This window comes from Schistocerca serialis, chromosome 3 (assembly GCF_023864345.2).
Source record: "Schistocerca serialis cubense isolate TAMUIC-IGC-003099 chromosome 3, iqSchSeri2.2, whole genome shotgun sequence".
NCBI classification, from domain to species: Eukaryota; Metazoa; Arthropoda; class Insecta; order Orthoptera; family Acrididae; genus Schistocerca; species Schistocerca serialis.
Window position 1 is genome coordinate 931,813,589 of NC_064640.1, and position 13,662 is coordinate 931,827,250.

General features: G+C 42.3%; 1 pseudogene; it reads left to right on the forward strand.

The window, feature by feature from the left end:
- Positions 1–5,125: 5,125 nt before the first annotated feature.
- On the forward strand, positions 5,126–5,243 carry LOC126471663 (5S ribosomal RNA; annotated as a pseudogene).
- The last annotated feature ends 8,419 nt before the right edge of the window (positions 5,244–13,662 follow it).

Consider the following 13,662-nt stretch of genomic DNA (forward strand, 5'->3'; position numbering starts at 1 on the left):
GAAGATGGAGATCCTTTCGCCAACAGACAGAAAAGACGATGCACCATTGACTCTCTATCAGTTCAGTTCGCGCAGTGGTAATAGTCCTTGCAGTGCCAACAGTTCCTGCAGTTACGCTATGAAGCAAAATATCTCGACTTCTGTTCATAACACTAATTTCTCACATAGCAGTCACTATTTGCAGAGTAGTAATTCACAATCTTAACGAACTCCGCCGGCCGCTGTGACCGATCGGTTCTAGGCGCTTCAGTCTGGAACCGTGCGACTGCTACGGTCGCAGGTTCGAATCCTGCCTCGGGAATGGATGTGTGTGATGTCCTTAGGTTGGTTAGGTTTAAGTAATTCTAATTTCTAGGGGACTGATGACCTCCGATGTTAAGTCCCATAGCGCTCAGAGCCATTTGAACCATTTAACGAACGCCCCCAGTTCGGACTTAGCCCCGCTAGACGATTTCTGTACTAATACAGGAGCAACCTTCGCAATGATGCCTCTAATGTCTGAACTACTACCTGAAGTCATCTTACATTAATACAGTGTTATACACAGAGTCTTATGAGTATTGCTGTTGTCTTTTGCTTGGACTCTTTGTGCTGATGATACTGTGGCACTGCAAGTTATCCTTGTAGCTCCTTCTACAAGAAATGCTTCCAGTGTTGGGCTTTCCTGCAACTTGTCTGTCCTGGACAAGTTTACCAAGTTTCTGCTCGACTCTCAGAATGGATACTGCTTCTTTTCAACGGTTACACAGACCTTATGTTCGATCATCTTGCCGTAGACAGTTCGAGGGGTTGATACCAACAGTCTTCTTACTTTTCCTCCGATACTCTATACATAATTCCCTACTTTAGAATATTTCTTCACTTCGCAACCCACACACATGACACTAAGTTTTCACAGTCACGTGCTGAAAGTAATTCCTCCGATTTTTTTATTCTGTTCTCAACATCGATTGAGGAGTTACATGTCATACGTGTTACATGGTCGACTTCCCCACATCGCTGCCGCAAGTTGCACCCATCTGCTGCAAGAGGACTCCGAATTATATGGTGTAACGTGGCGGTGAGTAACGTAACTATGTCGGTGCGTGAGAAAGAGCGTGCTGTAATTGAGTTTCTAACCACAGGAAACGTCCACACGTGTAACACTCTCTACTTCCACATGACAATACCAGACCAAACAAGAGCGCTGCGACATGTGCAATAATCCAACGCTTGGTTTCACTGTCATCAACCATCCTCTAAACAGTCCCGACTTGGCAGCATCCGATTTTCATCTGTTTCCAGAACGCAAATGAAACCTAGGACTTCACTGTGATAGTGATGAAGTGGTGCAAGCAGAGGTGAGGTTGCGGCTCTGTCAACAAATTCAGGCATTCTACTGTGATAGTACTAACTAACTACTTCCTTGTTGAGAGAAATGTGCTCATCGTCAGTGTGAATACGTTAAGAAATAAATATATAGATGTGAAGAATAAGGCTTTAGAATGTTAATAAACATTTTTTAAACGTTAAGAGTTTCCACACAAAAATTTGAAGTATCACTTTTCAGCACGCCCTCGTATCATAGAAGCGCGTCACGGATCAGGTCCTATCACCCGTTTGGACGAAGGCTTTTCCCGCGTAGCAGAATCAGGGCTTTGACAACAATGTGGACAGAGGTCTACTAAGATACTTTCAACGGAGAGAGAAGCAGAAAATCTGATAGGATGCTTAGCACAGGTGATTTCGGAAGGGAGAAAAGGTTTGATTCGTAGAAAGACAATAAGGGTGCGAGCACTTAAGGATTCAATTTAGGAACAATTCATTTTCCCAGCAATTCAGTCTTACTTGGAGAAGTGTCTTACAGTGGCTGTATATGTTTGCAACACCGTACCACTCTATTATTAGCACTTTCCAGCAACCCCTGGTTCTTGAGTTTTATCTATTACTTTCAGAGACGAGAGTTCCGCTTGCAACTCGTTTGGTAATACCTTAACCACAATTGGGGACCAGCGCGAAACAGCACTTCTGCCTCTTTATATTCTGACGGACAGAAAATGTTAACTGATACGAGTGGCGACTTGAGCAGTCAGATAAGTTATTCACAATAGGAGAAAACTGCGAGGCAGCGATTATTCCTCCCTAGATTTTTACACACAGATAATATCAGATATTAGTCATTGCTACTAGAGACAAACTCTATAGTGTTTATTCTTCTATAACAGGCAGAGAACTCAAGATAATAACTGTTGCTGAATGCTTACCGGAAATGTAGTTGTATTACTATGTCTTCGCATAGTTTAATGCAGCAGCATCAGAGTATCAGTCTATAATGACTTAAAGGTTCGCTTTGGTACTGCACCATATTACTACTAATTGCAATTACTTTCTAGTAATGACTTCTTCCAGCTCGTGGGCCGCGCGGGATTAGCCGAGCGGTCTCGGGCGCTGCAGTCAGGGACTGTGCAGCTGGTCCCGGCGGAGGTTCGAGTCCTCCCTCTGGCATGGGTGTGTGTGTTTGTCCTTAGGATAATTTAGGTTAAGTAGTGTGTAAGCTTAGGGACTGATGGCCTTAGCAGTTAAGTCCCATAAGATTTGACACACATTTGAACATTTTTTTCTAGCTTGTGGTACTGACTGCTTCAAACTGCCACACTTCAATACTTTTGGTTCTCTGCACTAGTCGCTTATATACTGGTTATTCAGAGGTTCTTGTGCGCGTTTCTCCCGTAAAGTAGTTTTTCCCTGGCTCTTCTGAAGATCTTCGTAAGAACCGACATCCCCAGGGAACCTTCTAGAATGTTCTTGAACAATCCGGCTGTATATCAGCACCTTGTCGCCCTAGAGTGTTGTCCTCGCTAGCCATTACAGTTCCGTTGTTTCCTCGGCAATGTGTCAACAAGTCCTACTTCACACGGACAGCTGGCCCGATTCTGGATACCCGCCTCACACCACGTCTTATGTATTGTCAAAACATTACTCTCAATAAAGTTTTCTCATTTCCTCACAGCCATGCCGCTACTTATAAAACTGATAAATTTTCATAGCCGTACCATAGTTTCAGTTGTGAATTTTATGATTCTTGTGTTTTTGAGATGGAGCACTTTGTTACTGAGTGCGTTGGCAGTCACGTGGTATTTAGTACAACGGTACATATCATTCTCTAATGCAGTTAGTAAGGGGAAATTACTTCCATTGTTTAAGGCAGATTCGCATGGCACACTTGTGCGAAATTCGGAGCAGAATTTTATATTTGCCTTTAATTTCAGGGATTTTAAAGTTGGTGTCTTTGTTCTGCTAGCACGCCTCATGACCGGTGGTAGAAAATCGGGTTCGTTCTTCCATTACTTATCAGTAAATGCTTGCACCGCCAGCTCATATGAAATGTATGTGTAGACTATGAAATTTAGAGTGATTTTTGTAGAAGAAGATTCAAATGGCTCTGAGCACTATGGGACTTAACATCTATGGTCATCAGTCCCCTAGAACTTAGAACTACTTAAACCTAACTAACCTAAGGACATCACACACATCCATGCCCGAGGCAGGATTCGAACCTGCGACCGTAGCAGTCGCGCGGCTCCGGACTGAGCGCCTAGAACCGCTATGTAGAAGAAGAGACAGGGTTTCTTTGTATCGTTTCAGGTGTGTTCGACCACGTCCCACTCAGACCACATTACTTTTGAAGGTTATTCAACTAACCACCTCCCATACACTTTGATCTTACCCATACACTTGGGGCTGGGGAGGGTTTGACCTTGAATAGTTATCTTATCACCAGAAGCGCGGCTCACCTACACCCCTTGCACGTGGGCTCACACCCACGGTGCTTCCCTACTGATAAGTTTGAGCTGACACCACATTTCAGTCTCTTTCTACTGTCTAAGCGTCATCAATAACACATTCGCCGGCCGGTGTGGCCAAGCGGTTAAAGGCGCTAAAGTCTGGAACCGCGTGGCCGCTACGGTCGCAGGTTCGAATCCTGCCTCGGGCATGGATGTGTGTGATGTCCTTAGGTTAGTTAGGTTTCAGTAGTTCTAAGTTCTAGGGGACTGATGACCTTAGAAGTTAAGTCCCATAGTGCTCAGAGCCAATAACACATTCATGCCACTATACGCTCCACACACCTCTCTCAGCCAACTACAAGACACAGTACTCATTCTGTGAAGGAAAGATTCCACTGCTCAATACGAAACAAATTTTTTCCAGCTAGGTGGTTGCTCTGCACTCAGAGTGTCCCAGCCAGCAATTCTACATGACTATCATCTCTTCAACAACTACTATAACTGCCACTACTTCTACTACTACTGGCACTATCAGTGAAACAGACGTGACTGGTCTCTGCCACTCAACAGATGTATATATGTTGGCTAAAACTGAAGAAATGAGGTTTAGTTCTCCGCCAATATCTTGCAGTAATAATTATATGGATATTGTACTAAATTTATTTCGTTACTAATCAAAGATTTAATTTTTTTATTTACTTATTTTAGTCTTAATCCATGCATACCTCGAAATGTAAGAAGAATCTTAAACAGGCGAAAGATTAAAGCTTTCCTACGAGTGGCTAATAAAATCGAAGAGATGTTGTCACTTGTGACGATAGTTGTTGTCTCAAGATTCGAGTTTCTTTCATGTGTACATTTGGCGGTTGTTGCATGGCACAACTTCCCAGTTCAAAAATGGTTCAAATGGCTCTGAGCACTGTGGGACTTAACTTCTAAGGTCATCAGTCCCCTAGAACTTAGAACTACTTAAACCTAACTAACGTAAGGACATCACACACATACACGCTCGAGGCAGGATTCAAACCTGCGACCGTAGCGGTCTCGTTGTTCCAGACTGTAGCGCCTAGAACCGCTCGACCACCTCGGCCGGCTCACTTCCCAGTGCCACACTGAATACCAGCGGCTCTTCCCAGAATATAAATCTGGAAAAATCACCAGAGGCAGGATATGGCCTTACGAATAGAGTTGTGATAGACTCTACCCGTAGGTAACAGTAGGCTACCGTAAGTTTTCCTAGAAGCTTTGGGCAGTTAATATTATACCAGCGTTACCTGTACGCTGGGTCTGTTGCATACCTGTCGCGAGTTATCTCATTATGGTCGCTTTCGTTACATATGGGATCAATGTCTTACCAAGTTGCCAACGGCCTTGCCGCAGTGGTAACACCAGTTCCCGTCAGATCACCGAAGTTAGGCGCTGTCGGGCTGGGCGAGCACTTGGATGGGTTACCACCTAGTTTGCCGAGCGCTGTTGGCAATCGGGGTGCACTCAACCCTTGTGAGGCAAACTGAGGAGCTACTTGATTAAGAAGTAGCGGCTTCGATCTCGGAAACTGGCAAGCGGCTGGGAGAGCAGTGTGCTGACCTCATGCCCCTCCATATCCGCACCCAATTACGCCTATGGGCTGTGGATGACACGGCGGTCCGTCGGTAACATTGGGCCTTCACGGCTTGTTCTGGAGGAGTTAAGTTTCTAGTCTTACTAAATTCCCGTAAAAACCGGAAGCGGTGAACCTTCTAGAAGCTGAGCGAGAATATATAAAGGCCTGGGTAGCCTACGGAACATTTTTGTTCTGCATAGTTATCCTCCTGCCCATTACTAAAGAATAAACAGTATTTATATCAAAACTGAAATTTCCAATGTTTAATCCAGGTTTGATTCGAAAATTATTGGTATGCAACGTGAAACAGAGGGTCGTTATGGTAAAAATGAAGGAAACAATACAGATTTATCATATAGCGCTAGAAAACGCAATTTCCTCAACAAAAATAAGACAAAAAGAAAAACAAAATTATATCAAACATCACTTCAATACTTCGCCGAACATGATAGAAAGAATGTTTCTATGATTCATACACAACTACTGGAATTCAGTACTCAAGGGTGCCATGAAAATTAGAATCTCTGTTAATGGAAAAACGGGTTACTCGCTAAGCTATGTGCAGAAGCTATCAGTTTTACGACGTCATACCATCGTTGGCGCCGGGATATCTCTGTGAGTGACAACATTTTATGTAAGAAACCTGTTGCCAAAGCCTTTTCCCTTAAATTAAAAATGGCGTTTCAACCACAGATACTAACATCCACGACAGGGAAGCTTCAGGGCATAAGTACAAGTCCAGCGCACGTTATAATCTCTCAGGAAATTACATTACACCGAGCGAGGTGGCCTAGTGGTTAGACACTGGACTCGCATTCGGGAAGAAGACGGTTCAATCCCGCGTCCGGCCATCTTGATTTAGGTTTTCCGTGATTTATCTAAATCGACTTCCTTCCCCGTCCTTCCCTAATCCGATGAGACCGTTGACCTCGCTGTCTGGTCTCCTTCCCCAAAACAACCAATCATTACATTACAGAACACTGCGCTAGAAAACTAACTTTTTACCCTAGTAACTATGGGAAACAGAAATCCATCTCGTCATTCATTAAGAGATCATATTATCCTTGTGCTGGATAAATTTGGGTGTTGTGTGATGTCCTTAGGTTAGTTAGGTTTAAGTAGTTCTAAGTTCTAGGGGACCGATGACCATAGATGTTAAGTCCCATAGTGCTCAGAGCCATTTGATAAATTTGGGGTAATGGTGAAGAAAACTTTGAAATAACCGCTAACAACAGATATGTGCCGTAGAAATGTTGCGTGTTTCAATACTGTTCAGAACTACTCTATCCGAGTTACGCTACGAAAAGTTAAGTTTTTAAAGCAAACTCACTTTATACTTTCTCTTAAACTAAGTCTAGTCATAACCATTAAGACTTGTGCGGAAAAAGTCCCACCTAACTAAAACACTTAAAATTACCGACTTATATTTTTATATTTGTCATGTTCTAAAAATTGACCTGCGAACCGCCGTGGTGCATTATGTGTGAGCTTTCTTTTACACAAAATCTAAATCAGAATGAAAAACTACGATAGTGGGTAATGTCATTGCAACAGGAAAATTAATGACATATATGCGTACATAACTAATTGTAACACAAATAGTGGCCGAGCGGTTCTAGGCGCTACAGTCTGGAACCGCAGTGACTGCTACGGTAGCAGGTTTGAATCCTGCCTCGGGCATGGATGTGTGTTATGTCGTTAGGTTTAAGTAGTTCTATTGTTATATAGGACTGATGACCTCAGATGTTAAGTCCCATAGTGCTCAGAGCCATTTGAACCATTTTGACAATTATCAGAAGCAGTATGGAACATTAGTGGATGAGATTTCCCCTTTCCTATCTTCTGTTCTTAATGCAACTGGATTTCCTGAGCTAGGCAGGATGTGGGTAGCTTATAAGTTCCTAAACAAACAGCGATGGTGTAGCCGGCTGATGTGGCCGAGCGGTTCTAGGCGCTTCAGTCTGGAACCGCGCGACCGCTACGGCCGCAGGTTCGAATCCTGCCTCGAGAGTGGATGTGTGTGATGTCCTTAGGTTAGTTAGGTTTAAGTAGTTCTAAGTTCTAGGGGACTGATGACCTCAGAATTTAAGTCCCATAGTGCTCATAGCCATTTGAACCAATTTGTAACGCAAATAAAATGTTTCAAAGTGAAACAACTACGTTAATGCCGAAGTAGAAAACACGTATTTTATGACATCGCGCGAGCTCCAATGAGACATTCGTTACTTCAAGTCTTCCAACCAGTGCTGTGTTTCGTCTGATTCTCAAGTAATATCCAAAATGCTCTTTCGAGCCGAGAAATCAGTTTATCTCTTCAGGACATTTTTAGATCGATTTCAAACTGATCTTATCAAACGCATTTTCGATACGATATACAGGGTGATTCAAAAAGAATACCACAACTTTAAAAATGTGTATTTAATGAAAGAAACATAATATAACCTTCTGTTATAAATCATTACAAAGAGTATTTAAAAAGGTTTTTTTTTCACTCAAAAACAAGTTCAGAGATGTTCAATATGGCCCCCTCCAGACACTCGAGCAATATCAACCCGATACTCCAACTCGTTCCACACACTCTGTAGCATATCAGGCGTAACAGTTTGGATAGCTGCTGTTATTTCTCGTTTCAAATCATCAATGGTGGCTGGGAGAGGTGGCCGAAACACCATATCCTTAACATACCCCCATAAGAAAAAATCGCAGGGGGTAAGATCAGGGCTTCTTGGAGGCCAGTGATGAAGTGCTGTCACGGGCTGCTTGGCGCCCGATCCATCGCCTCGGGTAGTTACGGACAGATAAGTGCCAATGTGGTGGCGCTCCATCCAGTTGATTGTGGAATTTGCAGCTCTCTGCTGGCTCTGCGAGTCGATTTTCCTGGGCTGCGAACAAATGCTTGCTGGATGCGTGCTACATTTTCATCACTCGTTCTCGGCCGTCCAGAACTTTTCCCTTTGCACAAACACCCATTCTCTGTAAACTGTTTACACCAACGTTTAATACACCACCTATCAGGAGGTTTAACACCATACTTCGTTCGAAATGCACGCTGAACAACTGTCGTCGATTCACTTCTGCCGTACTCAATAACACAAAAAGCTTTCTGTTGAGCGGTCGCCATCTTAGCATCAACTGACGCTGACGCCTAGTCAGCAGCGCCTCAAGCGAACAAATGTACAACTAAATGAAACTTTACAGCTCCCTTAATTCGCCGACAGATAGTGCTTAGCTCTGCCTTTTGTCGTTGCAGAGTTTTAAATTCCTAAAGTTGTGGTATTCGTTTTGAATCACCCTGTATATCTGGCAAAGAAAACTTTTCCTACTGTGCATGATAACACGCTACGAAATTCAGGGCAAGAAGGTATCTTGTACTGCCGTGCTGAAACAGATGGCCGCGACCATGCTGACAGGAGCATGTGGTATTAAGCTTCCAGTATGGACGGTGTACTCGTAGACCACACACGGCGCTCACGTCTCGTCGGGGGACGATACACTGAAACATCCCGCCAGCGTACCTCAGCGAGCCCTAATCTCTCCAACGCCTGCAGTATCCGACGGGCCAGGACGTCTTCGCATCACACACTGCGTTCAACTCTTCCGTCGGCAAGACACTTTCAAGCGTCGCACACCGAAGGCTTGCAGTGGGCATACGTCGATATAGCACGATATAGCCAGAGGTTTATCTTACTACTGCTATCAAATGAACCAGTTTGCCTAAATGACAATTCAAAAACTGATCTGTCACCGCTGAAGGACTCATAGCATTCCAAGTTATGTATAATCACTCTTTCAACTTGTAAATATTGTACGTACGTGTGTTAATATTTTATTCTTTTCGTACACGTTTGATGTGTTAAGATACCACGTACACAATAAAGCTCTACAACCTGCTATATGTTGCAAGTACTATCGTAGCAGCTGCAGTAGCTGACAATGTCAAACGCCCATGTCACCATAACATCTTTTGTTGGTCGTATATGACAATCAGTGTTGTTGCTCTGGTCTTCAGTCAGAATCTTGATTTGAGACAGCACTACACACTATTCTAGACCGTGCAAGCCTATTCATCTCAGCACATCTACTGCTGTCTACAACACTTTTAATCTGCTTATTAGTCACCCCTTGGTATCGTTTTACAATTTTTACAGCCTTTATTTTCCCCCATTACCATATCAACTAATCTTTGATACCTCAAGATATGTCCTGTGAACCGATCCATTCTGCTAGTGATGTTGTGCCATGGAAACATTCCCTAGGTTACACAAAAAGTCGAGCGGTTCTAGGCGTTACAGTCTGGAACCGCGCGACCGCTACGGCCGCAGGTTCGAATCCTGCCTCGGGCATGGATGTGTGTGATGTCCTTAGGTTAGTTAGGTTTAAGTATTTCTAAGTTCTAGGGGACTGATGGCCTCGGAAGTTAAGTCCCATAGTGCTCAGAGCCATTTGAATCATTTTTTGAACACTAAATGTAGATGTTATATTTTGTCGTTGAATTCATGTCTTGTTGCCCAAAAAGATCGTTTTAGCTTATATATAAGTTACTGGCAACCTAAATTTTTCCAACAGTGTTTCGTGAAAAGAACTTTTCCTGGCTTCCAGATATTCCCAAGTAAAATCCACGTATTTGTGTGGCAATTTTGGAGGCACCAATCCATTTTTCTTAAAATCTTTTCTCTTTTGTTGTTTCAGCAATGCAGTAGGCTTCATACACTTGTTGAACTGATCATATGTAGGTGGTTGTCTTGAGTGGAGGCACCAGCCGTCCAGATAGGCTGGATGTTGCAATCCTTTCCGTAGCCTTTCGCCCTTTGCGCCAGGTTTCAGCCGGGCCTGGGCATTATGGATCTAGCCTGGTGATTTGCTCTCCCAGTTACATAACGGCATAGGTATGCAGCTCAAACTGAGAGCCAAAACTACTTCGACGTGGTGTCCTCTGCTTTCGACTAACGAAGAAACAAGAAGCCAGAATAAGGATGTGTGAAGTGCTAAGGCTTATTCCCAGGATTCATACGGGACATATGGTTTCCCAGAACGTTCACATCCGTTAATAGTACGTGGTATATTCAAAGCCTCGTTTATGTGGTCTGAAGAACAGGGACTGTCGTAATCTCTGTAACACTTCCGTGATAACTGAACTAGGGAGCTACAACTTCCTATTCTGATATTTTTGTTTTCCATGGATTTCCAAAATTCGCCCGTGGTGAATGCCAAAATGAATTATTTAACAGAGCCCTTTGTTCCTTTGATCTAGCAAGCTGTCTTACTTCACGTCGATCTGAAAAATCTGAGGTAAAAATGTGAAGTGGTAAGTTTCTATGGGAGCTAACTGATGAGGTCATCGGTCCCTAGCCTTACACACTACTTAATTTAACTTAAACTAACTTACGCTAAGTACAATACACACACCCATGCCAGAGGGAGGACTCGAACCTCCCACTGGGCCACGTCAATGTCGACGGAACGTTAAACTCTTACCTCGCTCGCATTCTTTCTCTTTCTATCACTGACAATGAAACGTTCTAACGACACTCATGCACATTTAGTTCACACTAACAGTATCCGTGCATCTTCGCAGAACAGCAGAAAATACCGCTTCAAAAATCAAATGGCTCTGAGCACTATGGGACTCAACTGCTGAGGTCATTAGTCCCCTAGAACTTAGAACTAGTTAAACCTAACTAACCTAAGGACATCACAAACATCCAGGCCCGAGGCAGGATCCGAACCTGCGACCGTAGCGGTCTTGCGGTTCCAGACTGCAGCGCCTTTAACCGCACGGCCACTTCGGCCGGCCAATACCGCTTCCGCCGACTACTATTTTACCAGTGTTTACCATGTCTTTGTAAGTGGTAATTGTGGTAACGAGTAGCAGTGAACCATAAGCTTCGATCTAAGAAGCCCAGAGGTCACTTAAATCATGGATTTATGTTATTGTTATTAATGTTCGCATTTTGGTGTTACCGGACACCGTCACTCTGTGCCCATATTACTTTCATTCTCTCAAAATAAGCTCTTATCCGTTCGTTAGACTAAGTTGTTCCGGTCTTCTTGAGATTTTTGTACAACGCCAACTGTCCAGTAGCAAATTTCCTGTCCAAAAAGTTTTCTGTTTGGTACTCAAGCTGAGATATTTGTGCTTCTTTCCTGCGTCCCTTGTACCGCACGGATCCCTTTCATTACTTTAGTTTTAGTGTTACTGCTAGTTTAGTAGAATTCCACATTCTGTCGATTTAATGTCATTGGTTCCATTCTTTTAATATGACCCTAGAATTTTCACCTGGATTTTTTTCTCATATCCGAATAAATATTGGTATACGTTTCAATGTCTTTATTTGCTGTTAATCTATGTACTCCTTCTTGAGTATAATTTGGACCTAAAATTTTCCTGATTACTTTTCATTCTGTCTTTTGATTGTCTGCAGTGTGTCTATATTATGAGATCTTCAGGCCATAACTTTTTTTTATAAAATCTTTAATGCGACCATTAATTTTATTCTGTGTCTTCACGAGCACTAAAGTTAATCTCTTTTATATTCCAAGTCCTTAAAGGTGGAATCACTTTAGACAACGAGAGATTACACCACTGAAAGGCAACACCCCGTCAATGGAGATTGGCTCACATTAGCAGGAGCGTTAATTGCACCACACGTCACACTGCCCAGTACCGAATGATGAATGTAAATCCGAATATAATTTCTCCTTTAAGAACCCCGTAGTCGTAGTAGTTGAGTACATGTATAGTCAAAAATTTCGTAATGGATGTTCTTGACAAAGGTCATATGGCAAATTCTACACACTGAAATAATTGGGAATGTGTTGTCCAAATAGTATAACGCATGAAAACTTTAACAATGGTTTGCTCCAGGAAATATATACAAATGTATGGTAAAATATTTAAACGGTATTACACTTAGCGTTATATCCTTTGTATATAATTTTGTTTTTCTAATTTCGAAATAACATCCAAAAAATCTATTTTTATTCTTCTTGATACTGGCTGTTTCACCGATGGAGTAATTTTCATCACAAACATCTGCCCACGAATTCTATTTATGTTCATATTTATTCACATTGTATTGTATAACCACCAGGCAGCTCTAATTTGTTCTTCCTGCCGTGCGCCTCTTAAGGGCCTTTCAGGAGGAACACCATGTATACATCGCAGGCTGCTATAAAAAACTCTGTATCTGTAAGATAAAGGTCAACAAGCAATAAAACTGGCTAATCACCAGCTACAAGAAAAGCAGCTGGGCGACATCAAAATTTGACGGATCATGTGTAGAGCTGTGCTGAATCAGAGGATCATGTTCCTCCACTATTTAATCAACTTCGAAATATGTAGCTAGAGAAATCTCGACGTGAAGTCATATGACACTGATTTTCCGTATCTTTCAGTGCCGTCGACTATGGATGTGAACTTCGCCATTTACAATGGATAGCGGACCATTTTGAAGTGAAGTCGTGTATAAAACAACCTGAACCCTCTATACGGCACTGCTTTAAAACTGGAAAAGAAATTGTACTTTTTATGTGACTTTTGGATGTAATAAAGTAAATACATCAATTATTTTTTAAATATTAACGAAATATAAGGTGTCGCTGGTAAAGAATTACCTCATTCTAGTGCCATCCAATTTAGATGTAGCCAAGTTCCTTTTGTTGTAACAGCGATTTTATTGTTTGTTGATCTCTATGTTACAGCTGAGTTTTTTATGTCGAACTGCGATGTATACATTGTGCTGCTCCTGAAGAACCTGAAAGAGGAGCACTGCCTGTAAGACAGATATTAATTAGATTTATGAAAAAGTCAGCGTAATCTTGCCTATGTACGTTTTATAAAAGTGAACTGACAAAGCCTGCTTGAAATTTTGCCTCATTCTCATTTTGGGATGTGCCATCAGGCAGTTCATAGTTCTCGTATAAGAGCCGTCCGGTACGGACCGTCTGGTGACAAAACGCCACACTATAAACATGACAGTTACGTCAGCTGAGAGAAAAGCTGCTGTAGAAATGCAATATTAGCGGACAGTCTTGTACCTTGCAACACTTTTCACACTATCGACTGTAGCCAGGTCTGTAACAGAATTTTAACACATTTTCTGATTCCATTTTTAAGTGACTCCACTTGCTTTCTACGAGCTGCAGTCTTTTCCTGAAATTAAAAAAAATTTTCTGGAAAATTAAGGTTTTTGGAAATGTTAAATCATATTCCAAGGTACAACTTGGTCATGTACCTAGGAACAAATATTCTACTGAAATTTTAAAAGGTTCAAATTGAGAAAATCTTGTCAGTAC